Here is a 22,662-nt window from a genome sequence, read left to right as displayed (position 1 = left end):
CCTTCATTGATGTCCGATATGTCTACAGTGTCACAAGTTCATGTTTCAACCACCAAGCCACCCAAACACCCTTCACTGATGTCAAATGTGTCTACAGTGCCACAAGTTCATGTTTTAACCAACAGGCCACCCAAACACCCTTCACTGATGTCCGATATGTCTACAGTGTCACAAGTTCACGTTTTAACTCCTAGGCCACCCAAACACCCTTCACTGATGTCCGATATGTCTACAGTGTCACAAGTTCATGTTTAACCAACAGGCCACCAAACAGATGTCCATATGTCCCAGTGTCAAAGTTCACCCTTTTAACTGATGTCCACCCTTCACTGATGTCCGATATGTCTACAGTGTCACAAGTTCATGTTTAACCAACAGGCCACCCAAACACCCTTCACTGATGTCCGATATGTCTACAGTGTCACAAGTTCATGTTTAACCAACAGGCCACCCAAACACCCTTCACTGATGTCCGATATGTCTACAGTGTCACAAGTTCATGTTTAACCACTAGGCCACCCAAACACCCTTCACTGATGTCCAGTGTCACAAGTTTATGTCTACAGTGTCACAAGTTCACAAGTTCATGCTTAACCAACAGGCCACCCAAACACCCTTCACTGATGTCCGATATGTCTACAGTGTCACAAGTTCATGTTTTAACCACTAGGCCACCCAAACACCCTTCACTGATGTCCGATATGTCTCAGTCTACAAGTCACAAGTTCATGTTTAACCACTAGGCCACCCAAACACCCTTCACTGATGTCCGATATGTCTACAGTGTCACAAGTTCATGTTTTAACCACTAGGCCACCCAAACACCCTTCACTGATGTCCGATATGTCTACAGTGTCAGTGTCACAAGTTCATGTTTTAACCACTAGGCCACCCAAACACCCTTCACACTGATGTCCGATATGTCTACAGTGTCACAAGTTCATGTTTAACCACTAGGCCACCCAAACACCCTTCATTGATGTCCGATATGTCTCCAGTGTGTCACAAGTTCATGTTTTAAACCACTAGGCCACCCAAACACCCTTCACTGATGTCCGATATGTCTCCAGTGTCACAAGTTTATGTTTTAACCACTAGGCCACCCAAACACCCTTCACTGATGTCCGATATGTCTACAGTGTCACAAGTTCATGTTTAACCACTAGGCCACCCAAACACCCTTCACTGATGTCCGATATGTCTACAGTGTCACAAGTTTATGTTTTAACCACTAGGCCACCCAAACACCCTTCACTGATGTCCGATATGTCTCAGTGTCACAAGTTTATGTTTAACCACTAGGCCACCCAAACACCCTTCACTGATGTAGGATATGTCTGCACAGTGTCACAAGTTTATGTTTTAACCACTAGGCCACCAAACACCTTTCACTGATGTCCTATATGTCTACAGTGTCACAAGTTCATGTTTAACCACTAGGTCACCCAAACACCCTTCACTGATGTCGATATATGCTCCAGTGTCACAAGTTCATGTTTTAACCAACAGGCCACCCAAACACCCTTCACTGATGTCCAATATGTCTACAGTGTCACAAGTTTATGTTTTAACCACTAGGCCACCCAAACACCCTTCGCTGATGTCCGATATGTCTACAGTGTCACAAGTTCATGTTTTAACCGCTAGGGCACCCAAACACCCTTCACTGATGTCCGATATGTCTCAGTGTCGCAAGTTTACGTTTTAACCACTAGGCCACCCAAACACCCTTCACTGATGTCCGATATGTCTCAGTGTCACAAGTTTATGTTTCAACCACCAGGCCACTCAAGCACCCTTCACTGATGTCCGATATGTCTCCAGTGTCACAAGTTCATGTTTTAACCAACAGGCCACCCAAACACCCTTCACTGATGACCGATATGTCTCAGCGTCACAAGTTCATGTTTAACCAATAGGCTACACTTACCATGCAGTTATTCATACCAGTATCTCAACGCTATCTGCATACATTTGATTTTTCATGTATTGGTCTGATTGAATGTTAATATTACCCAGCCATGCCCATATCATGCATCTATTGCACATCATAATTTTTGAATGAATGATATTAACAAAACAGTTCACAATGACCTGTTATCGTACACAACCTTATTCAGCAGAATTTAACATGATGTAATTGACATGACATGTAAGATTATGCGCATTCAGTCTGACCAGTTTGATTCAGTACTGTTTATATACTGTTTGCATGTACAAAGATGAAATATTTGCAAAAGTGACCTAAGTCACAAGATATTTTGATGTATGATGTTAATAAATGACGTCTTGAAACTTATTTGAATCGTTATGACCTGAGACAAAACCAGACAGTGATGATTCAGAGATTCAGACAAGCTGCCTATCTCCATCTTAGAATGAAGAGGTAAATGGAACTTCGCTTAAGAAAATCGAAAGAATCAACCATGCATGAGTAGACAAATACAACATGAATATTCACCAGTTTTGACCCCCAAAAGCTTGAACTTGTCCAAATCACAATGAGGTTACCTGGATTCTCCATAGCGTCCTATCGACACTTGAGAGATGAAGCCCATACACTGTAACGACAAAAACGCTGTAACGACCCCTGTCGCAGTAAGGGTTATTAGTTCTGCGACTCAGACGAGCGACGCCAGAGGCACTGGCTGAAAACACAACTCCCAGCTCTTCTTTCTCTGATGAGCAGAAGTGTTGTTGGGACCTAGTACACCCGACAGCAGCTCTCGGGAAACATTCTACATCTGCAATTCGAGGAAATCAATTCATTGATCCTCTTTGCCTCAACTCTCGGCTCTGGTTGCCATGGCGACACAAAGCCAATGATCTATTATCAAGAACATACCCCCAAAGAAAGGGTTTAGGGTTTGGGGCACACCCCTTTTGGTCCCCCCTTCCCCTAGAACAAAGGTTTGTAATAATGGCTAGATGGTACTGTGCAGTATAAGGGACCGCGCAAACATTCACCATTCAACAGCAATGAATTTACATTGTTAGGTTGGAATGGCAGAAACATAGATCAATAATTAATGGTTCCCGACTAGCTTGTGAATACAGATGAAGTGAAGATGTGACCTTGCCGAGGAGAACATGGGCCATGCTAGGTCCCATCGCCCTGTCAGGCTATTGGCACGTCCACAAAAAGTCAATTCCAATAATCAGGCTATTGTTCTTCTCAAGTCGAGCAACAACATGTCACTAGCCATTACGAGTTACAGAGGAAGGATTTAGGAGCATGGCATGTAGCTCTGAAAGTATGGATTTATCTACCATGGACTGTCAATATGATAATGTATATGTGTTTCCTAGGTTGTGAAACTGACCTCCACATGTAATCAATGAAAATCAACCAACCTATGACTGCTGGAGTAATGATGTTCAATCATCAAATGCCGTCTCTTGGTTCAATGATGGCTGTTAATCTTAAATGAAATCATATTCTCAATGTGTTTAAGTTAATTTCCAGAATCAATATTTTATTAAGAAAAACATGTTCAAAATCAAATCATTGATATTTAGAATCGTTAAAAGTAACGGATGTTCGAAGCATTTCATCTCATTCTTATAAGTCATCAAATAATGTGTCTTGGTTGATGGCGGTGGTTGATCATGAATTATATCACATTCTCAATGTGTTTAAGTTAATTTCCAGAATCAATATGAACTAAGAAAAAAATACTCAGAAACTAATCATTGATATTTAGAATCGTTAAAAGTAATGGATGTTTGAAGTATTTTATATCATTCTAAAAATATAGAGGGACAAACACTCACCTCATGACCCAATGACATATCTGTATTTCATTTGAATAAATCATGATCAGATATGTCAGAAGTAACCTTATTGTAATGTCACTGCAAAATATTTAAAGCACACTTACTCAAGCATATAATAATTTCAGATTCTAACAAGACTGATTTCATCGATAGAATATTATTGTGCCAAAGTGTATTTCAAAACATAATGCTTAGATGAAAACTAAATCTATCTATCTATGTAGCAGAAACCAGCATCAGCCCAAATGTGTTTTTTTTTCGTAACCAGTAGATCAGAATTCTTCCTAAATCACATTCTCAATTTGCTTGGAAGTTAACACAGCCCAAGTTGGAAGCTTTAGACAAACACTTCACATCGGGTACCCATTCCCTGCTGGGTGAACAGAGGCACATTTCAATAAAGACACATCACAAATTGGGACACTCATGTTTCAGGCCATATGGTCATCTTAGTAACCATTGAAAGAGTTACTAAGGTTCTTTTGAGGGTGGATGTACATATTGTTGGTCCATAGGCTGGATAACCACCTTGTGGCTAGAGGCACATGATCTCAGCACCTGGTACTTGCTAGCCTGGTGATTAAAAACTCTGCCCCCACAAAAACAAAAATGCTTTTAATGAACCAGCAGGTATAATCCAGCATTCTTTTGTCCCAGCCACATGCTTCACATTCAAACCAAAGTGTGCATATTGAACTAGTGTTACAATAAACTAAAATATGTGGTCCCCTTGAGTTCGACATAAATGGGAGGTGGTGGGGTAGATTAGTGGTTAAAGAAGTGTATGATATAAGCCAAAAACCCAGCCAGACATCTGGGCTAGTAACTTAAAAAACTTACCAGCCCAGAAGAGATTTAACCAGTCCTTCTTAAATACTAAATAGACAGTGCCAGTGGACACGTTATTTGAATATTTCTTTTTCACCCATCCATCGGGCTGGATAGCTGTAAAATTAGACCGTCCGGCAGAAATCTAGCACGTCTCGGGCAGTTGGACTGGCCTTATTTCAAACATTGGTTAAAGCATTCGCTCATCACACCAAAGACCTGGGTTCGATTTCCACACATGGGTACAATGTGTGAAGCCCATTTCTGGTTTCCCCTACCGTGATATTGCTGGAATATTGCTAAAAGCGACGTAAAACCATACTCACTGACTTGATATAAGTGTAGTTTACTGTATATTCAGGGACCACAAATATCATAGCTAGTTTAAACTGGTTGGAACCAGCTGGACATTTGATTGCGGGTTAAATGACCTCAGCCTACAATTGCACCATGCAAGTGGATGCCCTGGTTGCTGCTGAAGCCCAAGATCTCAATCTTAAGGAATTTTCAAAAATTGTAGCACTAAGATTGTTTTGTAAGAGTGGGCCCTGGGGAACACAAGATTTATTACTGTTGACAGTGCTGGCAGCATATCTAATTGTATTGCCTATTGCTTTCCAGTTTTCTTTCTTTCATCTAACACTCAACGTGTGATTACCAAGTTGACTCCTTTTTTCCACAAATGCTAGTGCTGTACCAGTGACCTGGTACTTTACACAATGCCTCACTGGCATATCCTTTATAGACATCATACACCAGTATACCCTTTTACACAGCTCTATGTCATCATACATCACAATAATAATTATATGACTGAGAGAGTTTAGTTTTACGCCTCACTCAACAGTATTCCAGCTTTTATTTTTTTTTTTTTTTTTTAATTATTATAGGATATTTATATAGCGCACATATCCACGCACTAGTGCATGCTCAAGGTGCTGGTATTTTTCCCCTCAATCATTGGATGTCAATCTCAACAGCTCATCTTATTATCAATCTCAACTCCCTGGAGAGCATACAACTCTTGCTGCCACAAGGCGCACCGAGTTATTGCGGCTTTCCCAACCTTACAAGGTTCCCAATCACAGCTGGGTGGACTGGGACACATAGTCACAGTAATTTGTCCAAGTTTACTGCACGTTGCTGTACCCGCAACTAGGTGTTTGCACATATTCATGTGGCCACCATCTGGTCATATACCAACGGATTCGTGGGTTCTTTTAAGTGCACAGGGTTGTGTACTGTACACTAGGGGTTGTGACAACACTGAAAGAGTCTGCACACAAAGTTTACGCCAAGGTATTTACACCCGGTCACAGGTGGGCTCGATCCCAGTACCTCATTTTCAACAAAAGACAGCATATTGTTTTATGCCACAGTACAATATTTAAACCATGTCAAAATGGTCTCCCAACTAAGCTAATGCTTGTCGAAAGAGACGACTAACGGGATTGGGTGGTAAGGCTCGCTTACTTGGTTGACACACATCATCATATCCCAATTGTGTAGATCGATGCTGTTGATTACTGGATTGTCTGGAGCAGACTTGATTATTTACAGACCGCTGCCATATAGCTGGAATAATTCTGAGTGCGACTTTAAACAAACCAACCTACCAAACAAACTAAACTAGTCGACCGCCTCCGTGGTATAGTGGTTAGAGCGTCCGCCCTAAGAGCGGAAGGTCGCGGGTTCGATCCCCGACCGTGTCATACCAAAAGATGTTAAAATATGGTACTTGTTGGTCCCTACCTGGCGCTTCGGCATTAATGGGTACAACAAGGACTGGTCGGCTTGGAGTTAGTATAATGTGTCTCAGTGGGGCATTCATGCTTCACTGCAGCATGGTATTTCAGTGGGCAAACACTATAAAACCAGCTTTAGTCTGGGCTAGTACAAGCAGCCGCACATACACATATACATGCATGCACGTCGTCATATGAGCGAAATATTCTCAAGCACGACGTTAAACCCAATTTCACCCCACCTCACCTCACTAAACTAGTCTGGTCCTGGCAGTCCTTTATAATTTACAAACTTCCATCAAGAGACAAAAAAATTTGTAATTAGAAGCAAGCATCTCCTGGGGTATTGTTAGTGATGAATAGATCCATTAGTATGGGACAAGCGGTTCCTTGGACGCAGAAGCATCCCTAAGGCAAACATCCTCAGATTTCAGACATACTGATCGGAATGGATTAAACTTGTGTTTAGCATGAGAGTGTGGGAAAAATCTACTGCCATAATATTTACTTTAGTTGGAAGAACATCAACACTGAAAGGTATCAAAACATTATGTCAAAATGAAAAGTCATGAGTGAGTGAGTGAGTGAGTTTGTTTTAATGCTTCTTTCCACAGTATTCCAGTTATCACAGACTGCTGAAGGCAACTAATTCATGTCCTGAGTGTTTACCACTTTAGAGAAACCCACAAGCATGAATATGGTGTTGTGTGTGTGTGTGTGTGTGTGTGTGTGTGTATGTATGTATGTATGTATGTGTGTGTGTGTGTGTGTGTGTGTGTGTGTATGTATGTGTATGCATGCATGCACTAGTGGAAATGTATCCAGACAGTGTGTCCCAACAACTTTGTGTTAGTGTGTGATAGTGCATGTGTTAATCAGGGCTCCAGATAAGGGCCGTATCGGCGTATGTACGGATAAAAAATTTGCACGATACGGTAGGAAATAATTTATAAAACGTAGCAGATACGCACCACGACAATGGTGTACGGTCTTAGAATCATTTACAGACGTATTTATCTGAAAAAGTATTGTTTTACTGTTTATTGACCTGTTTACAAAAGACTAGCAATGTTGTGGTGCATATATGAAACGTTCAAACACAAGATTACTGATACTCCATTAAATTCCATTCAGTACTCTAAATGTAGGCTTAAGGTTTTCGAGTACTCCTATATTGAAAAAATAAGGAGTACGTACTCCTGGTGTTCAAAAATTATCTGGAGCCCTGTTAATGTTAGTTAGTTAGTTAGTTAGTTACTTAGTTGCATAGTGTGCATGCCTGAGTGTGTATGTGCATATGTGTGTGTGCTAGTGTGTGGCACAGAACATCTATCTGTAATATAAACATTGTATCAAAACAATCACACTGCCAGACCAATTATACAACCACAGGACATGATATTGATTATCTCACTAATACATGGATATTCCATTTTCTTCAAGATCAGTTTCAAGCAGAGGAGACACATCAATATATTGAAATCTACAGCAGCATTATCATAGACAAGAGAGCCACCAGACTGTGGCAGTGAATGAGTGAATAATCTATAAACTTGCTGAAGTCATGTGAATTGGCTGTAATCAGTGAAACCCTGGTAACTTTCTATCAGCTTTAGATGGTGGCCTCTCAAACACCCAAGTGAGGGTTCCATGTTAATTTATCCCAGACAAGTTAATCCTTTCCAAGTGTTCTTGTTGGAAGTCAACAGCAGCTTGTCATTTGCAATATTTTCCTACCACAAATCTGGCCTGGCCTGAGCCAAAATGTCACAAGAAGTCTCATTAGTCAGTAAAGCAACTGCCTATTTCCAAGGATGTCTGATAGTCTTCTATCTTTAATACCCATCATAATACCTGCTTACCTGGCAGACAGCAGCAATGTTTCTACAAGAAATAACTTTCGTGTTTGCATTTGGAAATACAAAATATGGGCATTTTCTTTCCAGGAGGAAAGGTAATGCTCCTTATACACCCCATAGAACCTTTACATAGAACAGGGAAGAAGCTTATCGGTTAACGCACCAAAGGCACATCTGTTTTTTTGCCAAACACTGGAACCATGTCTGTAGCCCATTTCTGGTATCCTTAGCCGGGATAATGCTGGAATAATGCCACAAGCAGCTGAACACCATTCTCACTCACTCACTCATGATCACTCGCTTGAGTATTCCTACACCGACATGGTGACCTCATGGTGACAGAACAAGCAGTTTCAGTTCATAATTTGGAAATGATTCAGGAGGAACAAGCTTTTATTTCTTTACGAAATACACAACAAAAATGTACGGACATCTTAACCAATTTACTAAATTCTGGTCATCTTGTCACCTTTTGTTCATATAGACAATTATATACATGTGCAACTGTTTATAAATGCAACAAAAACAATGAAGTTATAAAAAAGGTTTCAGCTCATACATATTTAAAATCCACATATTCTCAATCCAGTGATTTCAACATCCAATGTTCACACCCCTAAACTGTGATTGAGATGATACTGAATCAGAATGTCCATTGGACATTTAAACACGGATGATCTCTTGCTGTTTTCCACATGAACCTTGGTTGTTCTAATTTATACCATGTGATCAACTCAAACATGTTCTCTGTGTCAGTCGGGTAACTATCAAAATCCTAGATTGACATTTATTTTCAGAAAAAGAAAGTTGGTTTTCAATGACTTGATTCAAAATTGCTTGGACTGTCTTATGGCCTGAGCCAAGTTCTCCTTTAATCAAAACCAATTTAAGCAAGATTTGTAATAGTGATAGAAACTAATGCAATAGCTTATATGAATTGCTAGAATTGTCTCTCTGAAGTTTCTGTGTTTCTACAACATACACTGTCTTTTAAGATTGCAATTCCCTGGAGCATAGATATCACAGAGGTACTAATGTGCAGAATTGTGTTCCTTAACTGTTGCAGGATCCTAAGCTTGTAGTTCAAATCACAGAGTAAGTAAGGTAAAAGTTTATGAAAAAGTTGTTGTCATATTCTTATTTGTTATCTTATGATTTTGAAATTTATTCAAAAGGGCTTCTCTACCTTAAACCAAAATAAAGCTAACAAAAATAATTGCCTGTCTTCTTCTGACACACAATCATCCATACATTAGAATGAAATAGTTAATGATCTAACTAGAGGTACAATAACCTACACAGGTTTTGAGTAAAAAACCACAATGAATAAAATGGAAATATTGTAACCTTACCTACATAAAACCAGCATGATCGTCTTTCAGCTGCTAATCTCAAGCATTTCAATCTGTGGCACATTCTGCAAAAACAAAGACCTCATGATTATAAAATTGACATCAAATAGATATCTAAATTCAAAATAGCACACAGCTTCACGCCGCGATATGTAGGTAAAGGGCAGTAATCTAGCACTTACAGGAACAGAACTGCTCACACTTACATGATGTCTCCATAAAATCAATGACCACACATTCAGCAACAGTAATCTCCCTTTGTCCACAATCCCACGTGCCAATGTAAAGATGTCAGCCTCAGGCTTAACCCAAGTAATCATTGGCATGATGGTGGCCCCTTTTCTCCCATATCTACTCCAGGCCCTACAGCATGTTCAATATTTCATAGATTTTCCTCTCACCCATATCTCACGCTGCAAGTGATTGACTTGGTTAATTTGCCTAGAAACTGGCATTTTTGTCAACCCAAATGCACCTTGAAAACATCTTAGTTGTCTGTATGAAATACATTTTTCCTGCATGTAGCTTTAGTGTAGAAATGCTGTACAGGAAGATAAGCCCAGGTTCAAGTAATTATCTTGGAAAACGAACAACAACGAGACACAAAATCAATTTCATGGGAGTTATTTTTGTCTTGATCTGTAGTTCAGCAAGGGTCTGCCGGTTTACGATCGGTTTCAATATTCAATCAGTTCAGCTACATCAACAAAATGATTCTATTTTCAGACAAAGTCTATAATTAGATTTTAACAGACATTGGGTAGGAAATTCATTTGAGATTCATATAAAGTGAATTCAACACCCACTAGGTTTTTGTTTGGTGAAACGAATGTCTGCATTACATGCTTGTTTTGAAACAAGGAAGCCATTAAAACAGGCAACAAACTAGAAAGTGGTCTACTGCTGGAAGCAAAGGGTAAGTTTGTTTATTTACCACTGCACTCAGCAATATTTCAGCTATATGGCGCCAATCTGTAAGTTATCGGGTCAGGATCACACAATCCAGTGATCTATGCAGTTGGGATATGATGACATGTCATGATGTGTCAAGCATGTCAGCGAGCCTGACCAATTTTCTTGAAGGTTATATATACTATACTGAATGAGCTCAGGTCAGTCAATTGTGTGCTAAAGGCCCAGGTCATTCCCCTCTTGAGTATACCACAGTATAACAAACACCCCCTTAAAGCATCATGTGTAGTCAAAAACTACATTGCATCACTTAGGATGAACAAACTTGAGATAACACACTGTTTGGTGAAAATGTGAAATTTGCAATAAAACATCACTGGCTGGATAGTTTATATTTACCATTTCAGTTATAGTTCCTGTCCTGATAGGCCTTTTTTTACATAGATTACTGTGCATGTTTATCTAAACACAGAAAGAAATGGCAATCAGATGTATGCACATGCTCTCTCCTATCTGAGTGAGTGAGTGAATTTAGTTTTCCACCGCTTTTAGCATTACTCCAGCAATATCATGGTGGTGAGGTTCATGGCCGGGAAGGCTAAAATCGTGATGCTTCTCGGTTCAATAAGCGTAGCCTTCCCGGTACTTGCAATGCAGTGTTATGGCTGAATGAACACTGCGTGCCTCACTTGGAGGCTCTGACAAATTGCAAAGAAAACAGGATTATCAAACATTTACAACTGGAAATTCCCAAACATGCCCAAAACCAAGTTCATAAAAAACATTTTAACGCTACGTAACCATGATTTATAACCATTATTTAGACCATTTAGAACATTTCACAATACCCCACACTTCACCGGCTAAAAACAAAGCAACAATATAATTTCTTCTTTTCTTGGGTGTACATAGAAATCAGATTTTGTAGTATAAATACAGCGTCCACAGTAGAGTAACCAGCTTTGAAAGCAAAGTGAGCATCAGACATGATGTTTTTTTCACACCTTGAAACATGTCTCGCTGTTAATACCGAGGTAAAGAGTTTTGAAAAGCAGCTGTTTATGGTGATTCCACTGTAATTACTTTCATCTTAAAGTTCTAAACAAGCAAAGAAGATAAACACTCTACTATAACAATGTTTTGAAAAGAAATTTATCTACTCCCGACATGGATTATGTTTCCCCACACCATATCTTTAGCTTTGGCAGTACTCCCCTACTCCCTTGGAAATTAGCTCTCCCGGGAAATCCGAAATATCCTTTTAGCCTTCCTGGGACATCTGACAAAATATATTTTAGCCTTCCTGGCACAACACCGGCGGGGAACACCAAATGGGCTTCACACATTGTACCCATGTGGGGAATCAAACTTCGGCATGATGAGTAAATACTTTGACCACTAGACTACCCCACCTACTCCTTCTCTTCTCTCTACTGGTGACACAGTTTCAAGGTTCCCTTGTACATTCCTAAAAGAGTCCCTTTTCTCTTGTCAGAAGTGGATCTATGTCAAGAGAACCATTGTGAAGACTTGTCTTCACTGAATGTCAATTACTCACATAAGGACAATATTCTGAAATTGAGCAGGTCCTGGTTTCTTTGATGTGAGCTCCTATAGACATCTTGAGTACGCCTCAGTTAATGATAAGGATCCCTCGACCACCATTACTAATTTTGAACCCTGAATATACACACTCGTAACCTTGATTTGTGGATATAATTAAAGTGCGGTGAAAATCATATTTTAAATGCACGATTTCATTTTGTATATTTTATTTTATTTATTCTATTCATCAATTCAGCAAATTGAAAATGTCTAATTTTCCACTCGTGAATGAAACGTTTGTTTACCAAAGCCATTTGCAATCATCACCCATTCATGTGTACAAAAAATGTGATGTCACCTTGTTTCATGATTTAAGTAGTAGGTTACTATATATCACTATGTATGACAGCCCATTAAAGTAAGTATTGACATCTAGGAAAGCAGACCATGAGATGTGAGAAGGTTGGTGCTAACGGTATCTTTTTTACTTGACATTTTGAAAAATAAAATTTGGTATTATTGGCATTAGTGATCTTGGGCTATTTATCTCAGTGCTGGACAATTAGATTTAGTGTATTTATGTGTAATGCAGAGATTTGGAACATTTTAGTCAACAAGGCATGGCATTGCCACAGTGTACATCAAAAGTACAGCTTCATGATGTAATACGAGACTTAATTCAAGAGATAGCATGATAATTACTGCGACCACGAATCAAGGCTATCCACGAATTTAGGTTACGGTTCTGTATATATCTGTGGATGCATGGGTGTGCCTGCTTGAGCATGAGCGAAAGTGAGTACTCTGTGCTTATGGATATATATGAAGTATGTTAAACTGCAGCATCATTTGAACCTTTTCTCTATAAAAGTTTATTTTACCTTCAGTCATATCATTACACATTAATCCAGGTAGGAGTGACACCCAAAGAGACATTTATCATGTTGACAACTTTAGTGAAACATACATCGAGGACATTAGCAACAGATCCTGTGTTCACCAAGGGATGCAACTCAGCAAGTTTCAAATCCTTACATCTTTGGGTCATCCACTCCCCAGGGAAATATCCAAGGGAGTGAGAAATATCACAATACTCCAGCTGTATCTCACTGGGAGAGACAAACAGCCTGACATACCGCTAGTCATATGGGAATCAAACTCTGAATTTTGGCTCCACAAGTATCCATGCTGACCACCAGTATCCTTCCACCTCTAGGTATAATCCAAGGTCAACGTATATTCAGTGTATGAAATAAGGCCCGTCCGACCGCCCGAGACATGCTAGATTTCTGCTGGACGTTCTAATTTTACAGCTAGCCAGCCCGATGGACGGGTGAAAAAGAAATATTCAGATAACGTGTCCACTGGCACTGTCTATTTAGTATTTAAGAAGGACCGGTGTAACAGGCCAAACTTTCCCTCGGGAAACTTTGTCCTAGGCCAAACTTTGCCCCCCACCTAGGCTTAATCTTCCACGGGGAAAGTTTGTCCTAGGCCAAACTTTCCCCACCCTTGAATCAACTTTAAAGGATACTTCTCTGCCACTGGAGATACCAAAACTGTATTAATGGGAAACTAAATCCAGAAACATATTTAAGGAATAAGAGAGAGGAAAATGGATGATTTCTTTCAATTCAATACCAAACAACATACATCAACCTGATTGTTATGTATGTAGTAGACCCTTTAGCTTAACAGGAAATTAAAGAAAAAAGTTTTGTATCAATATGTATCTCTGTGATATGAGTACTAAATTATAAACAACTACTGGTAACTAAATACCCAGTTTTTACTGGGATGTCCATATCCATTCAAAATGTTATTCCCTCACTCATGGCTTTATATATGGCATCCACCTCTGTGGATCAAATGCTGTATCATCTGTCATTCCACTATAGTTCCTTATTCCAAATTCAAAAGACATGTTTGACAAGGGCAGAGATGCCAACCCTAACTTAGCCAAATTAGTATTTTGGACAAAAACTGATGCACAAATTAGTGTTTTTTGGCCAAAATTAGTATTAACTTTTCCAAAGGATTTTCATATTTGATATGAATATATAGATATTCTAAGAACTTGTTATTAACATTGTACTCACCTAAATCAGTAGTAAGTATCCACATATAGCTTGATACTGAATAAAATGTTGAAATTTATTGTGTATGGTACGTCCTATTTTATAATCTATTTTAATGTATTTTTTTTTTTAAATTTGTATTTTTTCACTGCTATTGTCTCGTGTATTTTGTGTTATTTTATCGTAATGAACATGATCATACGGGTTCGCATCTCTGTAAGGGTTATACTTGGCCCATGGATATCTGAATCATATTTCATTCATCAAAAGTGATTATGGATTAGTAAACAAACTTATGTGAATAATGTTGCATTACATTTATACATAAATGATGAGATAGCAAGCAACCTGTGTATTTTACGTGGGGGAAAAAGTAGCCTAGCTAGGCCAGAATCTCCCCCCTTTTTATAGGAAACAGAACAAAATATCCTAGTTTAAACAGGGGAAACTTTGGGGAGAGAGAGAGACTTTGGCCTAGACCAAACTTTCCCCGGGGAAAGAATATCCTAGGACAAAACTTCCCCGGGGAAAGTTTGGTTTAGGCCAGATTCTCCCCAGGGAAAGTTCAGACCGGGGAAGAAATGGCCTGCTACACCGGTTAAATCTCTTCTGGGCTGGTAAGTTTTTGAAGTTACCAGCCCAGATGTCTGGCTGGGTTTTTGGCTTATTTCATACACTGGTATAATACACAACAGTATTGGGTGGTTAGACTCTGACTTGGTGGATACATGTCATTGTATCTCAGTTGCGTAGATCGGTGCTCATGCTGTTGATCACTGGATTGTCTGATCCAGATTTGAATATTTAAAGACTGCTGCCATACAGTTGGAATATTGCTGGGTGTGGCGTTAAACAACAAACAAACAATGTACACTGAATCACAGAAAGGAACAATGGTCACTTATTAGATATGGATAAATCTAACTGAACTATACCTTTAAAGACAACATATAATATTTTCCAAATAACAACCATAACCAGCCAATAGAATATTCCACTGGTTTGATTCTTTATGATTTTCATATTTTCTCATCCTGGGCCAATTTAATAGAAATGGATTAAGAAGCCATGGACCTTACCATAATCCATGAAACCTTCACCAGGTTATTAAGAACATGAAGAGCTTCTAAACAATATTGATTAAATTCTGTCCACTCTAAATCTAATAATTTGAGACTGCTGACATTCACAAAGACCTAACTTGCTTTTCAAGGGAGTTGAGAAAATGCCCCTCTGGGATTAAGAAAGTGAATACAATATTCATGCCTGACAAATTGAAAATGAAAGAAATGTTTCCGAAACCTATACATAATGGAGAAATCACTCAAACATGTTCATTCCAGACGTAGAATCCACACCTTTGGGCTTGTTAATTCTGCTTCTAGAATGAACAAATTTGAGTGATTTCTCTGACTAAAACCACATTATGGTTGGTACATGTACATAGTTTCTCTGTTATTCAGCAAAAAGACCTAAAGCTGCATCTTAAACTGAGTTTTACAGAATGGTCAGTGAATTCCTGACTGAGAAACTGAAACAAATCACATTTAAAGTAAATGGAAATAAAATTGTGTTTGGCACTTATTTCATAGTTTTGAACACTACTAAAGTTTGATTGTTAAATATTCTATGACTAACACTTTCTCCAACTTTTCTTTTTCATACTTTTTGTAAAGTCATCCGAAATAGATGAGTTTACAGGAGAGCAAATCATGTCATTTCTACCTCTTGAAATTTCATCAAAGTCAAATATATTAGCTATAGTATGCAAATGAGATGTACTCTCCATAGGTGAATATAATTTATGAAAAACTGCATATACCATTCATCCACTTTTTCTTTCATCCCAATTGATATACAAAATAATTGATCCCTGTACTCGTGTTGAAAGTTGACTATCTTTACGAGTTCATTCATAGCTTTGATTGCCAATTGCACAATTGCTATGGCAACGCACATGAAAGTGCATCTTCTTGTCTGAACAGTGCTGCAGGTAGTTATTACCACCCATTGTTGATTGTGACATAAGTTACAACATGTTTCTAAATTTGTTGATAATATGCAAAGTTTTGTTATTTTTACCTGTAAAGTATTTTGGATGGTGATTAGAGGACCAACTTAAGAGGTCTAGTTTGGAAAAACTTAGTTATTTTAATATTTTATAAAACTACCTATATCAAAAAAGTAATAAACAAATAAATGCCCAAAACTATTTTATTTCTATTTCCGTGAGTACTTTACAACGTGACGCAGGGTCAAAATACCTTTTCTCAACTGAGATACTCATCTAGTAAATCACAGGCCATGATGACCTCTTCTTCCAACAGAGATACGACATGGCAGAATCAAGTTGACATTTTACCTCAGTAATGGTAATGTATGTATTTAGATTCCTGCAGCATTAATGGACAAGACATCCACACAGTAAAGGTCTCAGTCATTCTAATGTAATTAAAGAAGATATATACTACACTTTCTTCAAAGACGAACTGGTGCAGTCGATAAATATCAATCTTAATTTTAACATGAGCAGAATCCAATTTTCTCCATGGTGGAGCTGTGGCTTGACATCCCTGCTGCATCAGTTGCTTGAGATGCACCACAAACCTGGAAATACGTCCTGTGGGTCTGTCATTGATTAGAAATTCTACTATCAATAAATCAATTTAAAATTGTCCCAATGATCACAGGATCTCATTTAGAATTAAAACAAATTGAAGACTTGAAAGTACACACAAAACCCTGGCTTGTGAATTAATTTAATCATTACTTTATAAATTGTAAAATGTGATAAAAGCAAACTGTGTTTACCATAATGTTTATACACTTGTATTGCTTGTTTGTTGTTTCATGCCCACTCATCAATATCCCAGGTACATGTTGGTCCAGACCAGACAATCCAGTGACTAACACTATGAGCATCAATCTAAGCAATTGGGATACACAGTGATGAAAATGGGTATGAGTGAAAAAAACGAGCTGGGGATCTTGGGGGGTGCAGGTTTAGGCGATTCACAAGAATGACTCAAGCGTGATCAAATCTGCAGAATTTCACGGATCTGCAGAAAATTCTCATCCCTGGGATACAGTGGCATGCATCAACCAAGTTAGCAGTGATTTTGACAGATTGTAACTGTATTTTAGATTACCCCATGGAAACCTTTCAAAGTTTGTATGATTAGCAAACAGAACTACTTTCTCAGGTAAGTGATGCTGAGACTGATAGAATGAAAGATCATCCTGATGTGACCTCTCATGGGATGTCCTCATTTCTTTGCTTAGAAACAAGTCATTTGTTTATGCATTACACCACATATTTCACTTGATCTTAACTTGTACAGCAGTCATCTGCTCCTAGTACTCACTACATTACACAGTCACAGGGAATAGCCTAGTGGTTAAAGCGTTTGCTCATCACACCCTGGTTCGATTCCACATATGGGTACAATGTGTGTAGCCCATTTCTGGTGTCCACTCGATAAGATATTGCTGAAATATTGCTCAAAGCAGTGTAAAACAAAACTCACTCTCCTACAAGGAAAAGGCATTACAGATGTAGGATTAGACTAAATAATGGTTAGTCTGAATATAGATAATGTTAAAGGAGCCCAAGTAAGAAGGATGATTCATTCTGAAACTGAGGAAATCTAGACTTGCTTCATTTAGGGCTTAAGTGAGTGAGTGAGTTACGTTTTACGCCACTTTTAGCAATATTCCAGCAATATCACGGCGGGGACACCAGAAATGGGCTTCACACATTGTACCCATGTGGGGAATCGAACCCGGGTCTTCGGCGTGACAAGCGAACGCTTTAACCACTAGGCTACCCCACCACCCCTTTAGGGCTTAAGCATTGTGGGAAGGGCTGAATGGAAGGGAGAATAATTGGTTCAGGGACTGCGAGACAAGACTAATGAAGGATCTAATCATGGCAGTATTGTTACAGTTAGTCATGAGGTAACATGAGGTTGACTTACATATGATGCCTTCACTAAAGTTTTATGAACAAATATTGCTTAAGTCCACAGTCTGCATGTCTGTTATGAGTGAGTGAGTGAGTGAGTGAGTTTTAGTTTTACGCCGCACTCAGCAATATTCCAGCTATATGGCGGCGGGTCTGTAAATAATCGAGTCTGGACCAGACAATCCAGTCATCAACAGCATGAGCACCAATCTGCGCAATTGGGAACCGATGACATGTGTCAACCAAGTCAGCGAGCCTGACCACCCGATCCCGTTAGTCGCCTCTTCCGACAAGCATAGTCGCCTTTTGTGGCAAGCATGGGTTGCTGAAGACCTATTCTATCCTGGATCTGTCACTGTGCGAACCATCTGTACGGCTACGTAAGGTTGGTCGGTGTTTAACCACTCTGCTACCTGACCAGACTTACATATTACTAGACTAATGCTTAGTTTCTGAATATATATAAATTTGATAGTAACAAATAAATTCACTTATATTGAAAAGGAGCCCCTGTCAGATGAGGGAATCTATACTTGCTTCATTTAAGGCTTTAGCACTGCAGGGAGGGCTAGATAGTAGGGAAAAATAATGTGGTTCAGGGACTGTGAGACAGACTAACATATTACCTGCAAGGCCTTCCCTTCATGTGACAAAACTCTGATAGTTTAAACTAGATAATCATATTTCACATGTATTTACTAACATGACAAATGTATAGGTGGAAAAGTAATTTGTCTTTACAAATTAGCTTATTTGGACATTTTATTATACGAAAAAAATATTTCTAAATGAAAAGAAAGAATAAAAACTGTATTAACTCATAAAGATAAAAACGGACAGATCTGTACATTAATATAGGGTGACATAGAGCTTCAAGCATATTGTTTATGCTTTGAAACACAAAGGCTAATTAGTTCTCATTATTAGAGTCAAGACCAATTAAGCTTCGTGAGCCTCATTGCATAATTTAAATTTCTTCTCTTTATGTTTCCATTTGGCACACGTCCCAAAATAATCGATTCTTTCATCTTTCAGCAACCTGTAACATATGGTGAAACTGAATGGAGAGTCATGAGACAAACAGCCAATACTGGAAGCAGTCTACCCAAATCAGAGGTGTTCAGTATGACACTAACACTCAACAACAGCTGATACTGGAGGCAGTCTACCCTCATCAGAGGTGTTCAGTATGACACTAACACACAACAACAGCTGATACTGGAGGCAGTCTACCCACTAACACACAACAACAGCTGATACATCAGAGGTGTTCAGTGTGACACTAACACACAACAACAGCTGATACTGGAGGCAGTCTACCCACATCAGAGGTGTTCAGTATGACACTAACACACAACAACAGCTGATACTGGAGGCAGTCTACCCTCATCAGAGGTGTTCAGTATGACACTAACACACAACAACAGCTGATACTGGAGACAGTCTACCCTCATCAGAGGTGTTCAGTATGACACTAACACACAACAACAGCTGAATCTGGAGGCAGAGAGGTGTTCAGTATGACACTAACACACAACAACAGCTGATACTGGAGGCAGTCTACCCACATCAGAGGTGTTCAGTATGACACTAACACACAACAACAGCTGATACTGGAGACAGTCTACCCACATCAGAGGTGTTCAGTATGACACTAACACACAACAACAGCTGATACTGGAGGCAGTCTACCCACATCAGAGGTGTTCAGTATGACACTAACACACAACAACAGCTGATACTGGAGGCAGTCTACCCACATCAGAGGTGTTCAGTATGACACTAACACACAACAACAGCTGATACTGGAGGCAGTCTACCCTCATCAGAGGTGTTCAGTGTGACACTAACACACAACAACAGCTGATACTGGAGGCAGTCTACCCACATCAGAGGTGTTCAGTATGACACTAACACACAACAACAGCTGATACTGGAGGCAGTCTACCCACATCAGAGGTGTTCAGTGTGACACTAACACACAACAACAGCTGATAAAACGGACAGATCTGTACATTAATATAGGGTGACATAGAGCTGATCAAGCATGTTGTTTGATGCTTTGAAACACAAAGCTAATCAGTTGTTCAGTATGACACTCAAGACACAAGCAACAACAGCTGATTGCATCATTTAAAACAGCTTCTCTTTATGTTTCCATTTGGCACTAACACACAACAAAAATAATCGATTCTTTCAGAGGTGAGCAACCTGTAACATATGGTGAAACTGAATGGAGAGTCATGAGACAAACAGCTGATACTGGAAGCAGTCTACCCAAATCAGAGGTGTTCAGTATGACACTAACACACAACAACAGCTGATACTGGAGGCAGTCTACCCTCATCAGAGGTGTTCAGTGTGACACTCACACACAACAACAGCTGATACTGGAGACAGTCTACCCAAATCAGAGGTGTTCAGTATGACACTAACACACAACAACAGCTGATACTGGAGGCAGTCTACCCACATCAGAGGTGTTCAGTATGACACTAACACACAACAACAGCTGATACTGGAGGCAGTCTACCCACATCAGAGGTGTTCAGTATGACACTAACACACAACAACAGCTGATACTGGAGGCAGTCTACCCACATCAGAGGTGTTCAGTATGACACTAACACACAACAACAGCTGATACTGGAGGCCGTCTACCCTCATCAGAGGTGTTCAGTATGACACTAACACACAACAACAGCTGATACTGGAGGCAGTCTACCCACATCAGAGGTGTTCAGTATGACACTAACACACAACAACAGCTGATACTGGAGGCAGTCTACCCACATCAGAGGTGTTCAGTATGACACTAACACACAACAACAGCTGATACTGATACTGGAGGTGTTCAGTCTACCCAACAACAGCTCAGAGAGGTGTTCAGTGTGACACTAACACACAACAACAGCTGATACTGGAGACAGTCTACCCACATCAGAGGTGTTCAGTGTGACACTAACACACAACAACAGCTGATACTGGAGGCAGTCTACCCTCATCAGAGGTGTTCAGTATGACACTAACACACAACAACAGCTGATACTGGAGACATTCTACCCACATCAGAGGTGTCTTCAGTATGACACTAACACACAACAACAGCTGATACTGGAGGCAGTCTACCCACATCAGAGGTGTTCAGTGTGACACTAACACACAACAACAGCTGATACTGGAGGCCGTCTACCCACATCAGAGGTGTTCAGTGTGACACTAACACACAACAACAGCTGATACTGGAGGCAGTCTACCCACATCAGAGGTGTTCAGTGTGACACTAACACACAACAACAGCTGATACTGGAGGCAGTCTACCCACATCAGAGGTGTTCAGTATGACACTAACACACAACAACAGCTGATACTGGAGGCAGTCTACCCACATCAGAGGTGTTCAGTATGACACTAACACACAACAACAGCTGATACTGGAGGCCATCTACCCACATCAGAGGTGTTCAGTATGACACTAACACACAACAACAGCTGATGCTGGAGGCAGTCTACCCACATCAGAAGGGTTTCTTCTGACGCTAACACACAACAACTGACATTGGATACATGAACTTTTGCAGCCATCACAATCACAGCTATCTTCGGATCAAGCAAACAATACTGAGATCCTGCCTTTATGGTATTGACATTTAAAACTCAGATATCACCATTGCCTTAGACGACCTTATACATCACCGTTACTTGTAATAGTTAAGACACACTTCCAATTATTCCATAGCCTATCCAATATGTCAGGAAAACGGTTCAAATTAGCAAACAAATGCAAACCTATATGCATTTCATTTTAACAGTAACACACATATTTTGTATGACTGCTGTAAGTCAGGTGTTAAAATACAGTGTGGTTGATTACATAGCCTTCCATTTCTTTAACATAAAGCCCAAATATTTGTATGCATTATGACAACCTTTCCTCAGCACCACTTAAAACAGTATTCCTCTCATGTCAGCTTGATTTGGGTTGAATACCTAATATGATTTCTGGACCATTTACCATTGTGAAGAAACACAAGAACATTAACATAGAAACATAACTGTGAATTTTGGCGCCTTAGATGACTGGGCCACTTATTAGTCCAGGAGGAGGCAGCTGAAAAATTTCAAATCGTAGCCTCCCCAGTACTGATTTTGTTTGACACTATTTTCAGTTAGTATGATGTCTTGGGCTCATGAAAAATCCTGTAATACTCTCAGATTGTGGTATCAGGTTTTTTTTACAGGCCATTATATGTGGTGGGGGTCTGCGAGCATTTTCGTCACATTTGGTTTGCTGCCCGACAACACCTCAAAGTTAATCATAGATAGTTTTACTACTATCAATCTGATCACTTTCATTTTGACATCTGTGTACTGCTAAAGGATGTAGAAATTATTTGACAAACAAAATCAGTACTGGGGAGGCTACGAAATCCTATTTCTAGGCCCCTTTTTGTGCATCATGACAGTTCTATTGAAAAGCTTCAGTCTGTACAGCTATTTACAGATTTAAGATATTTCAACACTGCTAAAAACACCTGTCAACCCCAGAAACACCCACCTGTTCGTGAGTGGTTCATAGTTAACAAGACAAACCTCAACCTC

At 39.5% G+C, this 22,662-nt stretch overlaps 1 protein-coding gene across 3 annotated transcripts in view; it reads right to left on the bottom strand.

Annotated features, from left to right (window-relative positions):
- LOC124267115 (protein stoned-B-like) overlaps positions 1-22,662 on the bottom strand; it is a 142,397-nt gene that overhangs the window by 71,385 nt on the left and 48,350 nt on the right. The window contains exon 2 of one of the 3 annotated variants that reach the window (XM_046701989.1): positions 9,562-9,626. The gene's annotated coding sequence lies outside the window, so the exon portion shown is untranslated. Of the gene's footprint in view, positions 1-2,511; positions 2,738-9,561; positions 9,627-22,662 lie in introns of those variants that run through there. The other 2 variants (XM_046701991.1, XM_046701990.1) reach the window with 2 other exon arrangements.

Source organism: Haliotis rubra, unplaced genomic scaffold (assembly GCF_003918875.1).
Source record: "Haliotis rubra isolate DU_JTF1 unplaced genomic scaffold, ASM391887v1 Scf13, whole genome shotgun sequence".
Classification (NCBI taxonomy): Eukaryota; Metazoa; Mollusca; class Gastropoda; order Lepetellida; family Haliotidae; genus Haliotis; species Haliotis rubra.
This window is presented reverse-complemented; position numbering and strand designations above follow the sequence as displayed.